The sequence below is a fragment of the Lutra lutra genome, chromosome 17 (genome assembly GCF_902655055.1).
Source record: "Lutra lutra chromosome 17, mLutLut1.2, whole genome shotgun sequence".
NCBI lineage: Eukaryota > Metazoa > Chordata > Mammalia > Carnivora > Mustelidae > Lutra > Lutra lutra.
In genome coordinates, this window is record NC_062294.1 from 21,956,299 (window position 1) to 21,983,739 (window position 27,441).

The 27,441-nt window shown below is 35.8% G+C and overlaps 2 long non-coding RNA genes across 3 annotated transcripts in view; one reads left to right on the forward strand and one right to left on the reverse strand.

The window, feature by feature from the left end:
- The window catches only part of LOC125089521 (uncharacterized), a 98,728-nt gene that overhangs the window by 25,030 nt on the left and 46,257 nt on the right, over window positions 1-27,441 (forward strand). For both annotated transcript variants that reach the window (XR_007123965.1, XR_007123966.1), the window contains exons 2-3: window positions 7,863-7,963; window positions 26,053-26,114. This is a non-coding gene — a long non-coding RNA (uncharacterized LOC125089521). The remainder of the gene's footprint in view (window positions 1-7,862; window positions 7,964-26,052; window positions 26,115-27,441) is intronic.
- LOC125089520 (uncharacterized) lies at window positions 12,873-19,693 on the reverse strand. Its single transcript, XR_007123964.1, has 3 exons — window positions 19,373-19,693; window positions 17,991-18,070; window positions 12,873-13,129 (listed from the first exon to the last, which is right to left on the reverse strand). It is a non-coding gene; the product is annotated as an uncharacterized LOC125089520 (long non-coding RNA).

The window sequence follows — 27,441 nt, forward strand, 5'->3', positions numbered from 1 at the left end:
TATCCCAGGACCCTGAGATCATGACCTGAGCCGAAGGCAGCGGCTTAACCCGCTGAGCCACCCAGGCGCCCCCAAATTTCCACTTCTTAAAAGAACTCCAGTTAGATTGGATTAGGACCCACCCATACCACCTTATTTAATTACATCTTTGAAGATCCTGTCTCCCAAATATAGTCATACTTGTAGGAATTTGTGGTCAAGGTTTCCACATATGAATTTGGAGGGGACACAATTCAGTCCCTGACAACTTTGTTTGCTCATGAATTCAGTCTTTCAAGTATGAAATGAGTATGTCATCCTAGATCAGTTTGTTTCCAGATATTATCATTGGCATATTGTCATGATTTTGACTATATCTGTATACTGTCTTTATTTGTTGATATTTTTAAATTGAATTAGTGTTTAAATTATAAATATATCTAAAAGGAGTTTTCTTTCACTACCATAATGGACAACAGTTATATTTACTTACCTTATATATAAAGAAAATTACTAAAACTTCAAAAAAGACAAAATACATACTTTTGTCTTGCTCTAGCATAAGGTGCTGAGCCTGAGGAACACTCTATCTTGGTTGTAATAGCAAGTGTTGAAGACATGTAAGTGTTAAAGACACATTAGCAACACACTGATTCATTCTTCTTGATGTGTCCAGAGGGAATGAAAGAAAGTTGAGATGAGAATAACTTTCTCACTACAAGATTCAAGGTTAATTATTGCCTTGCCAGCATGTCATCTGAAACCATCTTGTGTTCTACTAAAAATCATTTTGATTTACACCCTGGTTTCACATCCCCCACTCTGGCAAACCCTGTGCTAGCTGATTTCTAATTCTATTTCAAAGATCCTACCAATCTTTTAGGATGTGTAAGCATCAAATATTAAAAGAAGTAGAAAGTAAAGTTAATAGTGAAGTTATGGGGTTAACTGTAAGTCAAATGGATTGAGTAGAGCCATTGAATAATGTCTTTATACTTGACATGAGAGTGCTGTACAGTTCAGCCCTAACACGATTGTCTTAAAAAGTTCAAAGATAAGAGACTACTTTTCCCTTTTTGGTACACATATCAAACAGTGTTGTAATAATTCATGTGATGATGGACTGAGATTGTTCTATGATTGATAAACTCGAGGGATATAATGTATCATTTTTTGAAGTAGGTGTTACAGTGATTGGTTTAATAATGATATGAGGTGTCAAAGATTAAAAATATCAGGGGAAATGTCTATATAATATGCAAATGACTGTTAAGTGCAAGCATCTTTAACTAGATAAAGACAGAAAGCACATGTACTAGAAAGACTTGAACATCATTTGTCTGGATCCCTTCTATCTTACCAGGCACTTGGAATACTTTCAAATTCATTGCTGGAATGAGTTTATAAATTTCACAAGCACCTCTGTCAGAGTTTAGGGATATGTATACACATCACAAAGTTGACAATCATGTGAAAAATTAGTAAGAGGAGGGATAGATTATTTTTATTTAGCCAGATATACTCTTTTGTTTTCAAATTATTTTTATTAACATATAATGTATTATTAGCCCAGGGTTACAGGTCTATGAATCATCAGGCTTACACACTTCACAGCACTCACCATAGCACATACCCTCCCCAATGTCCATAACCCAACCACCGTCTCCCGACCCCTCCCACCTCCCAGCAACCCTCAGTTTATTTTGTGAGATTAAGAGTCTTTTATGGTCTGTCTCCCTCCCATTCCCATCTTGTTTCGTTTTTTTCCCTCCCTATTCCCCAAACCCCCCATTCTGCCTCTCAAATTCCTCATATCAGAGAGATCATATGATAATTGTATTTCTCTGATTGACTTATTTTGGCAAGATTTTGTTTGTTTTGATGGCTGCATAGTACTATATACTGTATAGTACAATATATATGTTGTACAATTGTACAATATATATATCGTACAATATATATATAGTACAATATGTATATTGTACTATATACCACATCTTCTTTATCCATCTATCTGTTGATGGACATTTAGGCTCTTTCCATAGTTTCGCTATTGTGGACATTGCTACTATAAACATTGGGGTGCATGTGCCCCTTCAGATCACTACTTTGTATCTTTAGGGTAAATAACCAGTAGTGCAATTGCTGGGTTGTAGGGTAGCTCTATTTTCAACTTTTTGAGGAACCTCCATGCTGTTTTCCAGAGTTAGCCAGAGATATTCTTAGATAAAGAAAAACAAGAGGGAGATTGCCCAACCGATTAAACCTATTTTATCCCCTTCTCTATTGATCAAATTTGGGCGTAGTTAATTATAATGGTTGTATCAGAGAGTTGGGATAGTTGGATACATCTAATGAGATACACTGCCTCCTGCAGGGCATATCCACATTCACAAAAGATTTCTGTATTCATGAGCCTCTTGGGCCCCACAGGCCTGAGAGATGTCATGTCAACTCTTACCTTACCTCCTGATGTCTTGTCCACAATTTTGGCTTCTATTAGCACATTCTTTGTTTAGCCAGAACACAAGGACCTTATTATAAAATCATTCATTTATAGGATATGTACATTAACATTGACTATCTGAATCTTCCTAATTTTATCTTCAAAAGACAAAAAAACCTCAAGTTTAAAAATGTAATTCCTACAGCAGTAGTTATACCAAGTGTTGAAAGGTACCAATGTCATCTTGCTTGCCCACAGCTCACGGCTTTAACAAAGTATTACAAAGTATCAAGAAACATCCCTCACATACCATTCTATCTCCAGAATGGTCTTGCTTTATTTCCATCCAAACCTTCTAAGTAGAGTTTGGAGTCATCAGAGTCCTTTCACTGGAGAAAAGACCTGAGAATTCCCAAAGTAAACCCCACTATCCTTGAGAACAGGTGATCTACAAACTTGGGATTTTTCCTTTCAAATGGGAAATAAACATTTCAGGTCCCTACCTTTGTTTGTGAATCTGCCTTCTCGTAGGACATGGTGAAATTATTAGCTCTTTGCCCTCCATCAGTTCATTGAATTTCTTTTTCACAGAGACTAGTGAAGGTATTTGAATCTATTTGAAGTAGGTATTTGAAAGTAGTAACTCGACTCTTCACTCAAAAAAGCCATTAACTATGTAGATACCCTTATAATCATAATGCTCCATAATATTAAGTTGTTAGCCATTAGGCTACCCATTCTCAGACTGATAATAACCACCTTCTAAAGCCTACTTCTTTTCATTCACTGGGGCTCTTGCATGAAAGGCTGGCATATTCCCAGGGCCTTTAGGAGGAGCTTTGGGAGGACCAGGCACCTACAAGTGAACTCTCGGCATGGATCCTCCATATTCTGCAGGCAGAATCAGATACAAGCCATCCAACTACAATGAGACAGAGAAAATAGTGGGGCCAGCCTGAAGAGATGGCCCCATGTTCATAATATGCATTCCTTTAAAAAAAGTATGTGTCTTTCTTGCACTCCACTGCTTTGCTGATATTCAGAGTGCCTAGCACATAGCAGGTGCGAAGGGACTGACTGCTGGGTGAATGATTGAGTGGATGAATGAAGAAAAGAAAGAATAAATTACTGAAAAAGTTTACAAACTGAGCCTTATTTTACTACTCTGAGGTAGCCATGGGAATCAACAATGCATGGTCCTGTAACATATCACAATGTTTATCAACCCGGTGGCATAATGAAATAACCTCTAAAAATATGTATCTTGGAATACTAGTCCCCTCCTCAAAGGCTTTCAATGTAATAGACAATTTGCATTTTTTAATATCAAGTAATTCTAACATGGTGACCAGGGTTAGAACCTCTGACATGAGCACAAGTTTTCTCAGAGAAATGAGCAGAGCCCATGGTTATATATTGTTCCTCATGAAAAGTTAATATTAACTCCTTAGAAATTGGAGCAGGCTGATAACCTTTTAGCATAGTTGTTCTCAAATTTGAGGTACATCATAATTATTTAGATAGATTATTAAAGCAGTGATTGCTAGTCTCCAACCTCAGTTTCTAAAGGAATAGGTTTGGGGTGGGACCCAAAAAGTTGAATTTCTAACAGGTTTCTAGGTGATGCTATTACTGATGGTTCTGGGACCACATTTGGAAATCATTGCTTATAATCCAATAGTTTTTAATACTTTCTGCAATCCTACTGTTTAATATAGCACCTAGACATTCTAGAAAAGTTTGTTGCAGATAGGACAGAAAATAGATTAGTAATTCCTAGGGGACAGGGTTGGTAGGGGCATGGATTCAGGAGGCGAAGAACCTGTTCTGTATCTTGATTGTTCTGAAGTTTACATAAACCTATACATGTATTAAAACTCATGTAACTGTTTGTAAAAAAAAGTTTTATTATATAAGAAAAAAAAATCCAGCTCATGTCACAGAGTAGGCTCTCAATTAAAAAAAAAAAAAGAAATTGATTCCCATGCCAACTCAGTAATGTGAATTTGAGTGGAATAAAAATATAACTTTTAACTCTTTTACTTTATATATGATTTCCTGAAGAAATCTCAGCTGACTCTCTTCACCCTAGAGACACATTGTACTGAGTGGGCCCAATTTGCTCTACACATCTCTGATCCAATTTACTTTATCTTAAGGCCACACTTTGATTTCTTGAACAAAAATATCCTTGGAGTAAAACCTTTTCAAGTTCCATCCATATCACATGTTAACTTGTTCCATTTGTCAGGGAGAAAGAGAATTTCAGATGCTTAGATTCTGAATTCTGGTAATTTGCCAACCGAGACTCTGAGAATTTTTAAGATTTCACTACTTATTAGATCTTTTGTGATGATGAATGTGTAAAATGCATGTTGTTTACAAATTGGGAAAGCCCAAAAATGTCTCCTTTCAGACCACAAAGGGGAACAAGCTCTCCTACTGTTGTGTCTGCAAGCATAAATAAGAACCACAGTGGTTTACTAAAACAATAAATTAAGCAGACTCAGAATAAGATACCCAAAATAGGACTGTCTCAACTAAGAAAAACTGGGTTATAAGTAAATTTACATCTCTAGCTTCACATGTTGCCTTGCACTATTTGTATATTTTGTGAGCTTTTGATTTCTCCCCTATAAAATAAGAATTGGGAGTAGATTCTTTCTTTTTTTTTTTAAATTTTATTTATTAGACAGAGATCACAAGTAGGCAGAGAGGCAGGCACAGAGAGAGGGGGAAGCAGGCTCCCCGCTGAGCAAAGAGACCGATGCGGGGCTCGATCCCAGGACCCTGGGACCATGACCCGAGCTGAAGGCAGAGGCTTTAACCCACTGAGCCACCCAGGCACCCCAGGAATAGATTATTTCTAAGCCACACTGAATGATTAAATTATGTATTTCATCCAAGGGAGGTGAGGAAAATTTAGGATAATCATATTAGAATCAGGACAGAATGAATGATGGTAAAAATGTACTTTAACTTACATTATCCTTATAGTGCACATTACTGTAAGAAAAGAAAGACATGTGAAGTACAAAGATAGAACAAATACCAGTATTTGTTGTTGGTATGATAGTCTTAGAAGATGCAATTGAAGCAACTAGAAACCAGTTATGATTAAAAAGGAAGTTCAGGCAGGTTTTGGGGGGGGAACATGCATGTGGATAAAGCCTATTTCCTATACATCTACAAGAATCATTTAGAAATCATAAAGGGACACTGTGTAGCATGGCTGATGGAGCGTCGGACTAAGTTTCACCTCCAGTCATAGTCTCTGAATCATGGAATCAAGCCCGGCCTCTGGCTCAGCGCTCAGCATTGAGTCTGCTTGGGACTCTCTCCCATCTCCCTCTGCACTTCCCCACCCCACCCACACTGACTCTCTCTCTCTCAAATAAATAAATAAATCTTTTTTTTTTTTAAGATTTCATTTATTTATTTGACAGAGAGAGATGACAAGTAGGCAGAGAGGCAGGCAGAGAGAGTGAGGGGGAAGCGGGCTCCCTGCCGAGCAGAGAGCCTGATGCGGGGTTTGATCCCAGGACGCTGGGATCATGACCTGAGCCGAAGGCAGAGGCTTTAACCCACTGAGCCACCCAGGTGCCCCAATAAATAAATCTTTTAAGAAAATAAATCATAACAAAGACTTCATCTGAAAAAGTAAAATGTGGATTAAAATTAATAAGAATTATATAGAGGATATGTAAAGCACTTATAAAATTTGGGGATATTAAAATATTATAATAAATTGAGAGATATATTCCTTGCTAGATTCAGAGGTAATTAATAACCAATAAAAATTTGATTCTTCACAAATTGATATATAGATTTAATATAATTCCAATTAAAAGCACAGTGTGGTTACTGAGATTTAGAAGCACTTTAATAAATAGTCTACATCTTATGTGCAGTAAGAAACAGAATACTCATTTTCTTAAATAACATGATATTGGTGAAGTCAAGTTTGCCATGCCAGATATTAAAATATACCCTATTAATAGTTTATATTGTTTATCATTCTGTGCATAACTTGGCCTCTTCTAAGAGGTCTGTGTATGCTCACTCGTTTTTTTTTTCTTTAGTACACATCCTAAAAGGTCTATTCACTTTATGAATAAAGAAACTAAGGCAAAGAGAGAAATAAATAATGGACCCTAGTAACACAATAAGTAGGTCGCTAACCAAGAATTAGAACCTGGATCATCTGACATCAGAATTTGTGCCACTAACCACTATGGTGCACTGAGAGCTTGAAACAGACTGAAATAGTGAGGTTGGCCCATGAACAAAGAAGAACAAAAAGATAGGAGTTAAACCAGAGAAGAGAATATATTAAGAATCATATATCCATCAGGGAGGAATGTCATTATAGTGAAACTTCAGATCTCTGCTTTGCCAAGAGCTAGAAACATTCATCATAATCCACTCCATCTTGTCCTTCATTTTTAGGACTTGACTACACTGTCTCTTATTTCATCGGAAGAACTAGCAGCATCATTTTTGTGCTTTCTATTTCAAAAGTTTATGTGTAGGATGTTAAGCTTCGGTTTCTGCATATTGGGATTTAAGAAAAAGTCATTAGGTCATTTGGTACTGTTTATGTCATGTGTACATGAGCGTGCACACACATGTGTGCTGCAAAGAGGTCAACTCCCTATTTGAAATGGCTGATAAAATTCAGGGAAAATTTATACTTCTTTGATAGGAAATGAGTATGCAAAGGGGTACTTCATATTTATGAAACTAATACCTTCTACTTAATGAGATTTAGCTGTTAAGTGACTTGCTAAGAACTCTATGGTGTATCATCTCACCCAAACATCTCAGAAAGCTCCCATGATATACATAACATCCTTCACCCTACCTTATGTGCAAGGGAACTGGTAAACACACGGGTTACATACCCAGTTCACACTGGTTTTGACACAATTGAAAATAATCTTTCAGAAACATAATTTGAACATAGTTTTCTATAATTTTAAAGCTCATGCTCTTAAGCACTGTACTGCAGGATCCTTAGATAATATAATATATAACATATATAACATACTATATATAATATATAACATATATAACATACTATATATGTTATATAGTATGTTATATATGTTATATATTATATATAGTATGTTATATATGTTATATATTATATGTAATATATAATATTATTTGGATAAATAATATAAAAATGCAAGAAAAAAACCCTATTAATGTCCACAAATGTATGGACATACTATATTTAAAAAAAAATTCACAGATGTATGAAGGTGGAAGAGAATGATTCTTGAAAATGTGCTGGTATATAATAGAAGCATGACTGACATCTGGTGTGTAGGGTAGAACTTCTTGCTAAAGTCAGTTTTCCAGCACAGGTAAAAAATAAGTGCAAATTTTACTTCTTATTGTGACTCAGAAACATCTGCTGTTAACTTTTAAGAGTTTTGTCACCTCATGTAGACTGAAGAAACAAATCAAGGCAAGGCTAGCAAAACCAACTCTTAACTAGTATGTTGATTAGGAGTTGGCTGCTCATCTAAGGTAAGGACTTCGGCAGAAACTGTGCTCATATGTAAATAAAAGCCATTCCCACGTAAGATTAGTGTTTGCCTTCTGCAAATCACAGACCGAGGTAGACACTATGCATGTAATAACCAAAAATAAAAAAAGAAAGATATCAGATAAACAAAATTATTCAAGACCAAACTACATTTCAAGAATGGTGACATTTATTTAAGGAAAAAGAAAACCTGAAAGAAAAGAAAAGAAATAGAAAAAAAGAGTAATTTTTTCAATTTTAGTAGAGTGATGATATGTCCTGAGTTGCTTGGCATAAAAGAATTTAGAATTTCCCAACAGTGAATGGTTTCTTCATTCACTAAACAAATATTTGCCAAGTGATTATTGTGAGTAAGGAACTTTTATTGTAAGTAATTGGATCCATAAGTGAAAAATAAAGACAGAAATCAAATTCCTCTTTCAGCTTATATTGTACTAGGAATGTAGGTATAGACAGGAAAACAATACAGATAGTAAGTGAATAAAGTGTGTTCTTGCTTAGATATGATTCATACTATGGAATGAAGGGGGAGAGGAACAGAACAACATAGGAAAGATACACAGGTGAGAGATGGACAAGGAAAAGCAGGGAAATGACTGAAGAAGGTAGAGAGATTAGAGGAGAAATAGAAATTAAGTAGACAAATTACTTGATAATTGGTGCCATACATTTCCTACAGATTTCTAAAAACAGAAATATGATTTAGTACGCTAATACTAAAACATTATTAGGAAAATATTTTATTCTAATTTTAATTGGGTATTACTGGGTTTTGAGGATGTGATTTAGATTATCTTTAAAAAAGCTTTATAAACATTTGAGCAGTGCAAAAGCAGTATTTGTATTTATTTCTGTTGTTAGTATTTCTCTTGTTGTTTTATTGTGGAAATCATGGAAAAGGAATGAGTTGACACAAAGTCAACAAGTCATTCGAGTTAGAAAATAAGAGACCTTCCTAACGAGGAGAACATTAACACTGCTGGGACCACATGTCTTGGTGAGAGTATAAAAGGTACTGGGTTAGGATCTGGAAGCGTTTTAGTTGTTGTTGTTGTTGTTGTTTTACATTTTTTAGGGAAGTATGGCTTCACTTAGCGTCTCTACCCACCTACCACTGGGGGGAATGAGTAAAGTACAGAGAAAAAAGTGATTTCTGTGTCATAACACATATAATAACTGCTGAGCCTAAACTAAAACTTTGGCCACCTGCATCCATTTGCTTTCCATTTCTCCATTGAACTTTCACTGAACTCTCCCTGGTCATTCTGCACATATGACCTGACCTGTCTCTGCCTTCAAGGAATGTGTAGTCCTGTCACATGATATAAAATTCATGGGCACTGTATTCTGACCAGGCAGGAGAAAATCACATACTAAATACTGAGACTGAAAACAACAAGGATAAATGAACGGGCAGCTTGACCAAAATATGCTTACCATTTTGCAACCCAAGTGTAGTCTTCAGTGAGTAATTTATATTAGATCTAATAAAAAGCATGTCAGAAAGTTTATGACCAAATATAACACAAATCATGAATGAGTTCTGCAGCAAGTATGAATGAATTATGACTGCTGTCCATGTAATGTAAGAGAAGGCAATAAGACACTTTTAGACCCATGAAAGTTTCAAACTATGACTCTAAAAAGTTCTTGCTAAAGTACATGCGTTTTCCCAGCGGCTGCATATGTTTGCCTGACAAAACCCATGGTTGGGCAATGGGTCCCAAGGTGTTAGCATTAAATTCCCACTCACACAGTAAGTTCTTCAATTCATGCGGCTGAGCTGACAGCACTGTAGAACACCTTTCCATAAACAAATTCTACTCTAGAGCCTGTTTTCCCTTAGTTTCTGAAGAGAATTGTAATGGCAAGCTAACAGTCTTAAACAGAACAAAGAAAGAGAAAAATCTTCAATTAAATGGAAGCCTCAGACAGTAAGACATTTTTCTTTATAATGTTCTGCTGCCCGTCCCTTCTCTTCCACTAATTGTTAAAAACTTTGCATAAATGTCCTTTCATTCTACAATAATTACAGCAGAAGGAAAATGCTCTTGGTTATGAGTTCTGCCTAATATTTAAAGCACAGAAGCTCTGGATTTAGGCAGGCCTGAGTTTAAATCTCAGATCAAACTATGTGAAGTTGGGCACTTTAATGAAAATTGTTGTGGTAAAGTTTAATTATTTGTAGAATAGTAGTCATATTTTCATTCAACACATAGGGTGTTCATTTTGATTGTCATTTTTTCAGATAATGCACTTACCATAGAACTGACATATAAAAAACTCCCTAAAAATATTATTTTAAAGATCTCATCTTTGAGAACTAGTGGGTACCCATTCAAAACAATAAAAAGTAACACTGATATCACAATGCACATAAAATGATTCGATAAGTCTGATATCATCCACATTAATGTTCATGTAGATGAAGAATTTAGCCTGTGGTAAATGGTAGGATACTAAGGACATTAATAATGTTACATCATTATTAATGTGATTATTTATTACTAAGTATTGGTGAGACTCTAGTATATGCTAGATTTGTAGATATTTTAATCAGAATATTATAGTAAACCATCAAATGTCTCAATTTATTATATAAGGGATATTGAGATACAGTTATATACAGTGCCTTTTCTCAAGTCACAGTTGATGAAAGTTTCTATTAGAGGCATGTAAGGGAAAGGTGATTGGATTTGAAGGGGAAAGTAAATAAGATATGCCTTAATAATGTTTTGATGTTAATAGTTTAATATAAACTGAGAATATGATTACTCTAACCTTGTGCAATTCAAGTCCAGTAAAATGAATTAAAACAAAATAACCAAGCTGGTACAAGGTTTAAATATTTAAATGCCTGTGAGATCTAAACAAGTATGGAGTTACATGTATGATGCGTTATTGTGGCAGAAAACAAAGAAACACCAAAACAAAAGTTGAGTTTTGGTTATTTCTAACAGGAGTAACAAAACAACTGACATTTACTAAGCACTTGTTACGAATAAGATGCTCTTTAAAGTACTTTACGTGTAGCAGCAAATTTAATCTTTGGGTTATATGCTGCAGTCAAATCCATTTCACAGAGAAGGAAGCTGAGATAAAAAGGGCATAAGTAAATTGCCCAAGGTTACAACAGACAATAGCAAATTTGAACCCAAGCAGAGCAATCTCAAGACACGTCTTCTTAGCCATCAAGCTTTGCCAGTGCTGTCTGAGCCCCTACTAGCTAATAATATTTCTAATATTACTTCTAATAATACTTCTAATACTCTAATAATACTTCTTAAGAAAATCAAACTGTGTGCCCAGATATTAAGTTTTCTTTTAAAAAAACTTACATATCTATATATATTAAAATACCAATTTAAGGACATTGGAAAATAACACAATTTTAAATTCAAAATACTCTAATAACAACAAATAAACATTTTCCAAACAGCAGGTTCTCAAGAGAATCATAGACTACCAGCAAACTAAATCACAAATTGAACTCAAGGTGTATCTTTATGACTTTAAAACTCCTAGAACACTTCATAAAAATTCAGAACCATTTTTAATTGTGACAGAGAGGTAAGTGTAATAAAGAAAAACAAATGCCATAAATAAAATAAAGCTCTCATTTGAACAACTGATATGAGCTCCCACAGATGTTTGCCACAGATTCTAGGACTTTCACCTTCTGAGACTTAGCAGTACAGAAGCAGCAGGGGGGAAAAAATTAATCTGACCCTTACTACTCACTTATCATGAAAGTAGACCATGATTCTGCATAGAACATTAAAACTTCAGAATCACTGAATTATGTCTGTCTCTCCATTACAGGCTCATTCACTCATTTAATTAATATTGAGTGTCTACAATATGCAAAACATTGTGTATATTCACACAATACAAATATGAGATGAAAAAACAGGTGTTTTTTTTTTTTCCCATTTGGAAATACAAGTAAATAGGACAGAAAAAAAAAAAAAGCACAAACATATTTTATCAAGTGTCTAGCAGGACCATTCACTTTCTTACTTATGACATATTGAAAAGGGCATAGACTTTGAAATAATTTTGAGGAAATTTTTTTCCCACTTACTATCTGATGTAATTTTTAAAAATTATTCCTCAAAAACATATTTTTGATATTCTGTAGACAGAAGACAATGATCCAAATATGTAAGAACTAGTAAAGTATTATAGATGACCTAAGTAAGAAGACATAAAATACAGAGCCCTTGGCATACAGAAAGCTATCAATGGATGTTACTTACTTTTTTTTTTTTTTTAAATTACTGACTCTGTAATGATCTGATTGAGCTGTGGTGCTTAACCAGCTGAGCCACCCAGGCACACCCCAGGGACTTAAAATTTTTGATTAAGAAAACTCACATGAAACATTTAACATAATACCTGGATCATCATGTATCCTGATCAAAGTTTAGCTAAGCTTTTTATTAGCTTTATTATTTATCTTATTATTTAATATTGGCATCAATATTTCTCATGCCAGACCTAACTGAATTCATCCAAAAAATACGAGTTATGTCAAGTTCTATGAACTACGTTTTAGTGATGAAAAAAATAATTGAAATACAAATACATTTGCATTAGGAATATTATTAAATCTATGGTCAGAGAAGAAGTTTTAGATAATGAACAGTGAATCCCAATGTTTAAGTTAACCATGCGATGTTCTGCTTTACTTCATTGGCCCAGAGACCTGACCTGAGATGTTTCTTGCCCCTTGAATATCTCCATATTCTTCCTAATATTACTTGGATGTCTTACTCCTATTTGCTTTATGGCATTCTTTTGACACCTTTATATAAGAAAGCAAAGGGAAACCATATCTGAAGTGATAAATTCCTACCATAGAGGACTCCTATCTGTCCTGTGTCACCGCACACATCCCATCATCTTAAATTAGAATCAGGCCTTGACTTTTAGAAGGTCCTCCCAATGTTGATGCATTTGTGGATTTACCTTTAGCAAAAGCTCCTTGCAGCCAGGGATCCATGACTAGATAATGGGATCGTTCATGCTGCCTGATTTATGCAGTGACTCTTGAACTGTGTCATCGTGAAGCTCTTTCATTCCTTCCGCCAAGAACCACTCAAATAGAAATGGCTCAAGTCATCTGAAGGAACAAGTCTTGGGAACTATCATTTAAGACAAGGAAAAAACACTTTATTCGCTAGTCCTTATTTAAGTCAACTCATAAATATATATAATTGAAAATTTCAAAGGATTTTTTTTTTATATGGGGCAACCCTTTTCCCTTGAATTTACTGTTCTTGAAATAACTGCAAGTGCTTTTATTACTGGGAGGCAATGTGATGTTTTGTAAAAGAACAAGATTCAAAGTTAGGCAAAACTAATCTTAAAACTCTATCACAATGAATAACTGTAGTTCCTTACAAATTTATTTATCCTATCATACGCTCTTTTTCTTTGTCTAAAAATGGAGATGTGTGTGTGTACATATAGGCACATATATATACATATACACACGCAAATTCCCATATATACGTACATACACCATGTGTATGTGTGTATATATACATACACACACATATAATGCACTTACTGGGAATATTAAATGGGAACACATTTTAAAATGTTTTGCTTGGCACTTGGAACATACTCCACAAATGGTGGTTCAGTTCCTTTAGGAAAATGTTTCTGTGTGAGCGAGATAGCCCTCAAATCTCGCTGCTACTATGGAACAGAGATAGGGAGTATTGTGGAAATCTAGAAATAAACATAGCCTATTGCTCCCCCTCACCTACTCCAGCATGCATGTAAACCTTATCCTGCAACCGTTATAACATGCAACATAGATTGAATATATTCATCATAGGTGGCATAGCAGGAGGACCAACAGAACAGTGGCATTGTTGTCTAAAAGCTTGGTTTGAATCTCGTTGCTTAAGAGAGGAGAACATCATTCTTGATTTTGCAGTTCTCTCATTTTTCGTATTCAATATTTCATCAATATCACGTATAATTTTCCTTCTATGCCCACTCTTTTGGATTCCCACTGTCATTAGACATATCTCGCAACCCATCATAATTAGCTTGAACTGTATTACACCCTGGTCTTGCCGACAAGTTTGGCAGATAGCATTATCCTTCCAGCATAAAAATCTGATGAAGTTTGTTATCTTTTTTGACCCATCAAATATTTTCCACTACTCTAAGTATAAAGTCTAAGCCCCTTAAATAGATTCTAAAACTCTTGACTAAATGACCTTTGCCTGCATCACCAGATCCATCATTTGCCACATACTCTGTTCTCTGGCTCCCCTCTCTAGGCTTACCACTTTTCCCCCTGGTTCCTAAAACATTTGCTTCAAAATGCTTCTAAACATGTTTCTTACAGTGTCCATTCCTATTCCCCTAAATCTCACCTCACACATTCACCTTAGTAACTCTCTCTGCCTCTAGACATTTAGGTACATAGGTAGGTAGGTAGGTAGATAGATAAATAGTTAATTACAATAGTTTTAGATTTACAAGCTATTAGGATGATAGTAATGAGAATCCTTCTATAAACCATACCTAGGTTCTCCTATTTTTCCTATTTTTTTAAGCCATACCTTATTATGGAATATTTATTATAATTAAGGTGATTTTGGTATGAGCTTTAAGTCTATACTTTATTTACATTTCTGCAGTCATCCCTGATGTTCTATTTTTCAAAATCTCTTCTAGGGTCCCACATGACATTTAGTAGTCATACCTCTTTGGTTCCTCTTGGTTTTGATAGTTGCTCATGTTTTTCCTGTTTTTGGAGACAATGGCATTTTTAAAGATTACTGGTAGGTATTTGTAGAATTTCTTTCAGTTGGTTCTTTTGTCTGATGATTTTCTGATGATTAGACTGGGGTATAGGTTTTATAGAGGGCACAGATTTGTGGGAGAAGACCACAGTGGGGAAAAAGTGCCATTTACATGACCATGTGGAAAGGGTATTTATAATCAATATGACTTATCATTGTTCATGTTAATCTTGGTCACCTGACTTGAAGTATTTATCAAGTCTTTTCACTATAAATTTATTGTCTTCCCTTTCTGTATTATTTTCTTTGAGGAAAAGCCAGTATACATAGCCACACTTAAGGAATGAGGAATTATATCCTGTCTTTTGTGAACACAGTGTCTACTCAGATTATATTAGCCAAACCATTGAATGAGTTGGGAAGTTTGCTTTTGCTTTGCTTCTGAAACAGATTGTAGACAATTGGTACCATCTTATTTGAAAGTATGGTAGAATTCACTCATGAATCAATCTGGGGTTTTATCTGGGATAAAAGCTTTTAAAGTTGATTCTTAGAGAGTTTTTAAATTATTAACAAACTCAAGGAAGGTAAGAGATAAATAATGAAACTCAAGGAAAATAAGAGATAAAGAACTACATCCATTTTGAATTACACAGGTATTTACCATTAGCTAATTTTGTTTTTGTCCATAATCATGAAAGAAACAGATTACTGAAGGAGTGCTCATGTTTGGCATTTGAACTAATATATTTTACTTATTGTTATTATATGTTATATATAATATATAATATATATTATTTATTTATTGTATATTTTATTTTAACATATTTTATTTAGTTAAGATATAATTAGCAGTTAAAAGACTATGAGATACAAATTGAATATTGGACAAATACGTGAGAAATACAAGATGTAAAATAAATCCCTTTCATCCAAGACAGTCTAATAGTGAGACACACAGGAACATATACAACAGTTACTATGTGGAATTGTGATACATTTCGAAAGAGATAACTAAAAGATTCAGAAACACTGATAAAGAAGCACACAATAACCTGAGATACATGTGGGGAAAGGTATTCTGTGAGAAAATAGCAGAAAGTAGAAGTATCCATGTAAAATCAGTGATTTTTTTGTTGTTGTTGTGTTGATTACTCTTTAGATATTTAATTTCTTCCTGGAAGAAATAAAAGCAATGACTTCATTGGCATAGTCAAAAAATAAAGAGAAATAGTCTTGTTGAAAATATTTTCATCACAAACTTTTTCATTTTTTATGCAAACTTGTCAAAGCCCTTCAGTATATCACTTCTGTTTTTGATAGGGTCTATTAAGTTATATTTATTTTTTCATAAATTGTTATGAATTTATATATTTTAGTTCATGATAGTAATAGTTATCTTTTCCTTATATAACCTTCCATTAAAACAATGTATACACCACTGTATTACCTGTACCCTGTAGGTGTTTAATATTTATTAAAACAATCAGCATCTCAACATTAATTTAATGGAACTGGATTTCGATATCAGAACTCTTTTGATTACAAGTGACAAAACTAGCTCAGGATAAGAAGATATTTATTGCAAATTGAATCACATTATTGGGAAATCCAATGATAAATTTGATTATGTCTGAATAGATTTGTCGTTGAACCATTGGGAATTCCTTCTTTCCTTTTCTCCTCTCCTCTCTACTCTAGTCCTTTTCTCTTCCCTCTCTTTCTCTCTCAGTTCTTACTTATTTTAATTGTCTTTACTTTCTGTTGGGTAGGCCCTTAGGGCAAAAAGAGGGCCTCCAGAGACTTGACATCAAACTGGTCTTTAGAGCTGAGGAATTCCTCAGTAAGAACATAGTATAGTGTTTCTTGTTAAATCCATCTTCTAACTCTTTGGAATGAGTCTGGACAAGAGTCATCAGGTGGTAAGTGGGCAAGGCAGAATCATATATAGTCTTATTAGAACATGGAATAGTGAGAAGCAGATCCCTAATGGAAAGGTGAATGCTGGTTGGATTGTCTTTAATCACTTATTTATTATTACTTTTTATAAGATTTACTACCTGAAAGATGTAGTGAGGACTGATTATATAAATCTGTGTCATCACAGGAAATTAATTACCCAGCCCACTAACAAGGGACCAGAAAAAGAAACTACCTTCTGTGAGGAAGCAGCTAACTCATGATCACCTGCACCCCCATCACCTAAGGCTAGGCTCCTCCAGATTGCAGCAAGCACCCTAGGGATTATTTTTATTTTTGCTCTAGCACATAAAATCATCCACAGAGCCCCTAATTTGTCCCTAATGGTCTCTCACTGTGGAATATTAAACGTCAGAACTTTTCATATCTCAGGTACAATACATCTTCTGAAGTGGAACTGTGAATTTTATGCAGTCCCAGACAACGCAAATAAGGTCAGGATTTTTGCATAATCTTACAGTCTGAAGGAGTGTGAGTATGCAGCTGAAAATACCTCCACAATAAGTGCATTGTTGTGCACCAGTTACTAATTTAGTCAGGCACACTGTCAGTCAGACAGACCATCAGCCAACCAGCCTCCGAGCCCATGCATCCAGCCCCCATGCAAGCGGTCATCCCTTTAATCAGACGCTTAGCTAGTCAGCTGGCCTTCATGCAGATAGTCAACCAGTCAGCCTGCACGTCAACTAGTCAGTTTGCGAGGCAGCTAGTCAACCAGCCAGTGAGCCTCTGAGCCAGGGAATGATTGAGCAAGTAAGTCAGTAAGCCTCTTCTTTCAGCTTGGCAGCCAGGCATCCAAATCATTTGTTAACGTATCAACAATTCTGTTAGCCAGTCAGTCCTCAAATCTAGCTATAGAGAGGTGTTGTCCAGGTTTTTAGCTTTGTTTGGCTTTTAGGATGGCTCTGGTTTACTGCTTACTTTCTCAATAATTTTAAACATCAAGAGCAAACTGAATTATTCCATTATAGATTTTCCAGCTAGACGGGATATTTAAGACTGCGCCATGTTGCAACTTCTGATCATCAGAAGAGACACTGTACTGCAAAATGTTAATGGAGTCAGCAAGTTTGCAGAAGGGATGCCAGCATATTTAGAAGAATATTCACAGTTTAGGAATATTACTGAGAGAATAAAGGAGTAATAGTTATAGAATTATCCTGTTTTTAATTCTATAATTAACATGTCTCTCAGGTGTTCCATTTATGTAGCATTTTGTAAATAACTTTAATATTTTAAAAATAAAACAGAGATTTACCTTTCAGGTATTATGAAGTTAAGGATTTCAGGTAATCCAGATATATCTTCCTCAGTTACTTCAAATGAGTCTGTTTCCCTCTATTGAAAAAGAAAAGTATTTTCAATGTTTATTCTTAAATTTACTCATTCTAAAAATTCATCTGTGTACTGTATAACAGATGGTATTCCAAAGTTCAAAGTCCAAAGACAAAACAACAACAACAACAAAAACAAACAAAAAACCACCCCACAACAACCTTGGTTTGAAGGAATCCATAGGCTTTGACATCAGTGAAAACTTAACTCAGTAAAGGTCTAATCCTAAAAAAAAGCACAAAGTTTTATGTAATCACCCAGCAGTGTATCCAGAAAACGGGATGATGCTGAGGTGAGTTTTGAGAAGGAGTTTCTGCCTACATTTGGAATGAGGCAGAAATAAGACCTTGAGGAAATGTGTAGGGTCCTTTTAGAAAAGTGCCAAACATTTGGTTTTCAAGTATGAATCTACATGAGTGTGGAAAATACCACTAAGGAAATGAGGCTGCAGAAGCAAGTTAGGCCCTATGATGCATATCTTGTTCTTGGATGAACTTCATCCTGAAATTTGCAGAGGAACCCTGGAAAGACTGTGCCTGAGATAGGGAATTCTATGCCCCTCAGGCACTGACAGTCTGCATGACTGCTCTTACATTCTTGGACAGCACTCTTCAAATTTTTTTGTTTATGAATTTCTAAAAGGATTATGAAAACCTCAACTCTCTCAAATATTTAAATAGGCTTATAACGTTTATTTTAAGTGTAGAAAGTTGTAGATGTTTTCATTCCTGGCACATATTAAATGGTGAAAATTTTAAAATAAGACACGTAGGTCATTCTTATAAATATATTCCAAGGAAATGGAAGCCATATAGTAAATTGATAACCATTCTTTTGGAGTCATGGACCTAATTTCAATGTGTGGAGGGGGGTTTCCCACACACCCAGCAAGCAATTTTCAGACATCAGGTATCATAAAATTTAACTCAATTTTTATAGTATCTACCTGGACCGAGCTTCAGATCCCGTAAGCAGATGGCTCAGTCCTACACAACTGCCCAACCACCACTCTACCTCCCATCCCACTTTAGGTACCAGTCACAAACCCAGGTGTCTCCTGTGCTTCTGACCTACTGGCAGATCAGAGGTTCCCACAAACCCTCTCTTTAGGTTCCATTACTTTGCTAAAGCAGCTCACAGAACTCGGAGAAACATTTTTCCTACTAGATTACTAGCTTATATAAAAGGATGTAACTCAGGAGTGCCAAATAGAAGACATACACAAGACAAGGTATGAGAAAGGGTGTGAAGCTTTCATGCCCTCTCCAGGGCCACCCCTCGTCCCACATCCATGTGTTCACCAACCTGGAATCTTCTAGTCTGTCCTTCTGGAACTTTATGAAGGCTTCTTCACTTAGGCATTCTTGATAAAACCTCTGACCAAGGAGGTTGGGACCAGATATTCCAATGCACCTAGTATTCCTATGCACCAGCACTGGCCCTAAAGAGAGGTCTAATTACCTCATTAACATAACATGAGGCTTTACTATTCTCCACACTTGGGAAATTCCAAGAGCCTCAGTGCCAGAGACGGGCACGGAGATCCAATATATACAGTTGTCCCTGTATATATTATCCGAGGTTTCGTTTTCGCATTTTCAGTTCCCGCAATCAACCACTATCTGGAAGCTGTAGATTCACCTGGCGAATCATCAGAAGGTCAATAACAACCTACATCTACATCACTAAGCCCAAGTCACAAAGCTGAGTCATTTACTTCACTTCATTTCCTGAGGCAGGCAACTACCATCCCGCAGCCGGGAAGGGAGAAAGTGAGTACAGTGTAGTAAGATATTTTTAGAGAGAGTGAGACCACATTCACATAAAAATTTTAGTATAATGTTATAATTGAATATTATTAGTTAGTGTTGTTAATTTTTTGCCATCCCTAATTTCTAAATTAAACTTTGTCATAGGTATGGATGTATAGGATAAAAGATAGTATATACAGGATACTGTAAATCCAGTACTGTACATGGTTTTACTGGGGGTCTTGGAACATAATCCTTTAGATAAAGGGGGACTACTGTATTTCTTATTACAAATCACAATATCATACACCATTCTCATTTTATAAATTTGCAAGTTAATTTTTTTCTGTGAACAGATTTTATAGCCCTTTCTTTCTACTTGAACTCTTACTTCACTGTCTCCCAAAAGTTTATCCTAATGCAGTTGATTATCCCTGAAAGTGTTTTATTTTTCTGCCATATCACACCTTATAATAAAATACACTTTTAAAATATTTTGAAATTATGCATTAAAATGCATTTTATATTATAGCATCTGGTAGCTGATAGTCTTTAAGTATGTAAAATTAATTGGATTAGTATTATGTTACAATTAATATTAGTATAATTAAAATCAGCTTATCAATCATATATATATATTTGCTAAGTTGGATTCTTAATAATGTGAACAGTGCTTTTTATCAATTAGAGCTTTTATTCACAGAACAGTATTTCTAATTGGTAGAGTGAGAAAGAAAAAAAATCTTTTTTTTAAAGATAACTTCTGAGTACTCCATGTACACAGATAAGTAGAAGGGAATAAGAAGAGTTTTGCCATGTAAAAATCCTTCAGTGCTGTAAACCAATCCAAGCTGCAATTTGAAAAAATTCATAGTTCTCCATTACCAAAATGTTTTCGGTGATCTTTCCATAGACATCTCCATAATGTCACCTATAATTTTGTCGAAGAAAAGTACTGAAAACCATCTGACTTCCAAACAAACATTTCCCAGTAGGTGAAGTCGTTATTTTCCTTAATTTCTGGGAACTACATCAAAAAAGCTTTACTAAGCCTTATCAAAAAAAAAAAAAAAAAAAAAAACAACTCTGTTTTTTCAGGAACTTAGAGGCACCTTGTTTTATCCTTATATAACCTGAGAGAATTGAAAGACATGTACCAGTAATTTAAAGCATCTTTGCCAATATCACATGAATATCAATACACATATGCCATTACTTTTGTACAGAAGCATAACTTCACATGCATTAAAGTGCACTAACATTTACTTCCTGGCTTAATGAATTTTAAGTTATTTAGGTTAAGTCATATGTTTATGTGCTATCTAGATAAAGTCAATACCCTTCACTTCTGACCTCTTATACCATTCTCTAAAAATAACACTGAAGTTCAGTGAGGGAAGGCTTTTTCAGTCAGTGGTGGTGGGTCAATGGAAAATTATATGAGCAAAAAACATATTCTCTGTTGGAGCATGTCATTGAGAGGACATAACCACTAGCTGACCTGAGTGTAGGACTTGGGCATTAGTAGGCTCCTTGCCCTCTCTCCTGTCCTTGGAATATATAGTCCACCAACCGTTTCCATAGCAAGAGCTGGTTGAAGGACATAGTCTTGAGGTCATCTGGACTGAATATGTAACCCAAACCTTGTTAGGGCCTCTGTACAAACTCTTAAGATGCCAGCCAGCAGAAGGAGAGATCTACTTTGGCCACTCAAAATAAGCCTCCTATGTAAATTCCTTTGGTTATTAAACTCTCCGCCTGACAACTGGGGAGGTCTGCCTCTATTTTTTAGTCTCTCCCTACCCTCCATGTGAGGGTGGGGGGGCAGTTTGAGACGCTCAGCCACTCATTATAAACAAATACCAATTCCACATATATTGTAGAGCTACATATGAAAGGGATAATAATGAATCTTTCAGGGAAAACATGAGAAAATATCATTATTTCTTTGAAGCAGGCAATTAAAAAAAAGTCCATAAAAATGTTAAACATTAAAGAAGTAAAAATGTTTGTAATAGGTTATATTAAAATTGAGAACTTCAGTTATCCAAAGAATCCCTTAAGAGAGTGACCAAACAACCCAGTAGGATGGTAGGAGATACTCACATTATGAATTCAGAATACATAAAAGAATACACTCACTAACCAATCAGGAAAAAAAAAAGCAGGTGGTCGAGTTGTAAAGTAGAAAGGACACTCTAGGCAGGCATTTCACACACATGGAGATTTAAAGTACTGAGGAGTCTAGGAAAGGTTGTCATCCTCATCAATCATCAGGGAAATGCGTATCAAAACTACAGTGTGGGGGGCGCCTGCGTGGCTCAGTGTGTTAAAGCCTCTGCTTTTGGCTCAGGTCATGATCGAGCCCCGCATCGGGCTCTCTGCTCAGCGGGGAGCCTGCTTTCCTTCCTGTCTCTGCCTACCTCTCTGTCTACTTGTATTCTCTGTCAAATAAATTAAAAAAAAAAAAAAAAAAAAACAACTACAGTGTGATAGCACCTTCCAGCTACCTGTGTAGTGAACTAGACAGTACTAGATATTGGCAATAATGAGGGGCATTAAAAATTCTGATACAGTCACTTTGTACCACCCTTTGGCAGTTACTGACAAAGCTAAGCATAGCCGATGACCCAGAAATTCCACACGTGGTGGCATATCCAGTTGTACTATGTTACCATTTATTTGAAATACTTTCCTTCACACTTTGGATTCCTTTGATGATTCTGTTGTAAATCAAGTGACTGTACTTGTATGTGTTCCTAAGCCAGCGTGATACTTATTTTGAGGGAGTGGAGTGGGGGAGGGCGACGAAGGGTCCAGCGCAGGTGCGTCTTGGGAAGAGGTGGGCTCCAGGCAGGCCGGTAGCAGGGGTGCTTTAGGTTTCGGGAGAGGCGGAAGCCCTGCAATCAGTTATTCCTGGGAGCCAAAAGCAGCCATGAGGGAAAAAGCAGGCTGGTGCACAGCGCGGGTGTCACTACTGCCACCCATACTTTACAGGAAGATCTATAAAAGATCTTCAAATCAGGTACTATAAGCCCTTGAATTATCCCCTCTTCAAGATTGTCCTGGCTATTTTCAGAGTGTTTGCATTTTCATATACAGTTGAAGATAATCTTTTCAGCTCATAGAAGCAAATCAACAAAAGCCTTCTATTCTGTTAACTGGAACTGTCTTGAATCTACAAAAAAATTGGGGGAGAATTGAAAGTTTAGCAGTTTGGGTCTTCTGATGGAGTACGTCCATTTTAAGGTTTCTTGTGTTTTTAAAATGATACAGTTCTGGATACTGTTTATTACAACTTGTTAATAACCCTGAATCATAGATTTTTATGCATTCTTCCCAGCTGCCTGTGACGTTTATAGATATAAAATTAACTAACGACCTCAGAAAACTGGAACTTAGCCTTTCCATTTTTTTTTCATTCTGGTTGTTTATGTTTGTTTGCTTTTTTGTTTTGTTTCATTTTGCTTTATTTTTATTTTTCTTTTATCTTCCATTCCCACTCAATTTGCCCATCTAAATTCATTAATTGTTCTGGTACTAATTTCCTACGAAGTAATAGTGGCCCAAAACTAGCCATTAGCATTCTTTCCTGTGCTAAGGAACAATCCCTATTTGTGTTTACAGTACAGAGTTATAAATTACATTGAAATATCATTCAGTTAGAGTCATTCTCCAAGATTGTAAAGAGATGGATGGTCTCCAGGGGAGGGTTGTCATAAAAAGGAAAATCAAACCAGCTGAATAATACAATAAGTCTCTGTATAAAGCTCGCTCAGCCAAGCAGGGATATGAAAGGTGGCAGCCTTTGAGGAGATGGCTGACAGATTTCATTTGTTGAGGATCAGATCTTGCCCTGGTGTCACATGTCATATTTTCCCACCACCCTTTCGGTGTTCTACAGGCACCCTTTCCAGGTGCTGTCAGGGGACTATGCAGTGGCTGGCAGTTAAAGGGCCCCTCATGTTTAAGTCAAGTGGTTAAACAACAGCCATTTTCTCCTCTCCTGCGGTAAGGTTCAGCTGAATCTCTAGTTGATTTACTAATCGTGTAGAAAAAAAGTAAGGCTGGCATAAGTAAGTTTGACTCTTTTCCTTCCTTCCCTGTCTCTCTCCCTCCCTCCTTCCTTCCTCCCTACCTACTTTCCTTCCCTCCCTCCCTCTCTCCTTCCTTTTTTCCTTCCTCCCTTCTTCCCTCCCTCCCTTCCTTCCTTCCCTTCTTCCCAGCTTCTCTCTCCACCTTTCTTCCTCTCCACCTTTCTACTTGTTTTAGTTTCCATTTTTTCTTACCTAATTCTTTTTTTTAGCCCCTCTTTTGTTTTTTATGTAACTTGCCCTCCCTTCCCTAACCTACTTACCTGTTTTCTACTACTCCCTTCCTCCTTGTAATTACGGAGTTGCAGAATTCTTTAATAGTTACTGTTTTCTGACCATGATGGGTTTTCGTTTTTGGAGGAATCCAGCATGTTTTAAGACTCATGCTTCATCAATTATCTTGAAGAGTCTTCTTAACCTCTTCTTTCACTCTTCTCTTACTCTCTCTTTTCTATTTTTATGTACATTGTGTGTGTGTGTTCCTCTTGTCAAGGCATAGTGCTATCTAGGCACCAAGAACTGAAAGATGAGCAAGTATTTGTCTCTGGCTTAGAGTAGTTCACCAACTTAGTCCTTTAGTTGTCTCTTAGCCTTGACAATTGACAATTCCAGTCACTGCGTCAAGAAGGAATCCAAGGCTGTCACAATAAGATCATACAGAGTTTATTGATAAACCTGAAATAAGGTATTCAGGGCTTTACAGGCTATATATGAACATATGCATAGGTACTTTATTTTATTTTTTAAGATTTTATTTATTTATTTATTTGTCAGAGAGAGAGAGAGTGCAGAAGCGGGGGGAACAGCCAGAGGAGAGAGAAGCCGGCTCCCTGCCGAGCAAGGAACCCAACGTGGGGCTCTGTCACAGAACCCTGGAATCATAACCTGAGCAGAAGGAGACAGCTTAACCAACTGAGCCACCCATGCGACCCTGCATAGACACTTTAAATAAGTTTTATGATTTTTTTTCCTCCCAGGAAAACAAAGGAATTTGAGGTTTGGTTTAGTCTAAAATTGATACCCAGATATCTATATGAACTCATGATTCTCAGTTTCATTCCTGACCCTACCCTGGTCTCCTTTCTATCCTCTACTCAAACACTGACAACATAATTAAAATTTTCAAAATTATTTCAATAAACATGTTTGAGTCTAACAACAAAAAAATAACATGGTAACACTATAAAATGAATGCAAATATTTTAACCATTTATCCTCATCGTACCTAATATGTACTATGCACTGTGTGTACTTGCTTATTCTTTCTTTCTCTTTCATACACAAACTTAATGTACATTGACACATGCAGAATAAAAACTATATAAAGTTATATGCTTATCATACAGTGAGTTTAGAGAAATGCTATAGATGAATGAATGAATAAATAAGTCATCTTGAAATGATGTGGTTTTTAGTTTCCTATATATATATATTTTTTTTTTTTTTTAAGATTATTTATTTATTTATTTGACAGGCAGAGATCACAAATAGGCAGAGAGGCAGGCAGAGAGAGAAGAGGAAGCAGGCTTCCTGCCGAGCAGAGAGTCTGATGTGGGGCTGGATCCCAGGACCCTGGGATCATGACCTGAGCCAAAGGCAGAGGCTTTAACCCACTGAGCCACCCAGGTCCCCCAAGTTTCCTATATTTTTAATGATATTTTGTACATGAGAATGAACAATTCCAAATCACAAGTATAAGACCTAGGTTTTAAACAGTACACTGTTTTGAGAAAATTGTAGAAACCTTCTGAATAATAACTTCTCATTCATATTTGTAGTAATAATATACTCTATATGTGCCTTATAGTTTGATGATCAAAAACATACTTTTAAAAAGTACTTTGCAAATGACAAAACTGTTATCATTTATATCATTAACATTGATGTTATTTCATAAGTATGTGGGAAAATGTAATTAGCATAAAATTTTAAAATTTCACCATGATGAAATAAGAAATGAATAATAAAGCTGACTTATGTATTTATGTGTGCATATGTGCATGTGTGAGAATGTATAATTAGAAGTAGTAAGTCTGGAATATTTATGCAAAATATGAAGCTTAAAGCATTTTTCTCAGGACTGGGATTTGATTACTCTCTGCTTACAGTCTAATAATTTAAGCCTGATACTTTTTTATAGATGTTGGCAGAAGACATGAAACTCCTTGGTCAGAGACAAAGGGTTCTGTCATTCACAGCACAGTAAGTAAGACGATTATCATCATGTTTGTATCATTTCCTCTTGTCCCCCAAGTCCCATGTGGAAAGCCTTGACAGATGCCCCCATACACAAGGGTTATATTCTAAAGGACGAACAGTGAGCTTAAGAAACTTATCATTTTATAGGAAGCAGCAAATAAGTGAACCTTCATTCATCAGGGAGATGTTCCCCTGAATTACTTGCTATAAGCACAACCCTGAGAAATGGCTGGGGTAATGAACGGCAAGGCATTGAGCTGTAGTACTCAGAAGCACTTGTAGGAATATTAGAGACACGTGGAGAAATGTCTCCCAACATTTTTTTCTCATATCCTTTTATATTTTCTTGTTAAGAAAAGTAATGTTGGGCTCTAAATAATATGGTCTTTACCATAATTCTGGACTTTGCTTTAGTATTTTAAACCTAGACTTAATATAAAAATGACTTCATTTCAGCCAAATTAGATTGAGTCCACTAACTTTTACTTTAATGCCTACTGTGTGTCTGTCAGGGGGTTGGATACTTTGTTATATAAGAGACCATTCCGTTCCTAAGAAAGCATTCCAATAAAAAGGCTTTCAAAAATAGTATTTCAAACAGCACTGGCTGAGAATAGCAAGGCAAAAAGGAAGCTATTGTCTCGTGGTGATCAATTTCAGACAGTTTCAAAATGCCTCTGGTGATATCATTCTTACTATCTCATAATGTTTTGTAAGTTGTTAGGAAGAGAACATTAAATCACTCGATCAGTAGAACTATTATCTGCCCTGTAACTCATGTAAATCCTCTACATACAGGAAATAATCGTTTAATCACGCTGATGTCATTCTTCATAGATAAAGCTCAGCCACTTTCTTTACAGTTATATTACAGATATTTCAGAATTTGCTTATTTGCACCAAGCAAAAAATGTCAAAAATGTACAACTTCTAAGGGAGGTTTTATGCATGTGAATGGAAACACACACACACACACACACGCACACACACACAGATTGACTTATTCCCTTCTCCATCATCCTTGTAACCATCATCCTCATAGCAGAAGCTACCAACTGCAATAATCAACAAATTACAGTTTTCACTCTGGTTTACCCCATTCTGTTATCCATTATCAAAATATTAGGCAGAGTTGATTTTTAAAGTGTGAAATGGCTAAAATCATCCAGTTGTTTCCCATTTTCAAATGGGTTAATGAAAAAATTCCTAAACAATATCTGTTGACCCAAAGCTTTTCTAGATTAGAAGTCTGAGAACTATGATGTATGAGCCATATAAATTCACAATATTATTTATAAATAAAATTTTATTGGAATATAACCATAAATAC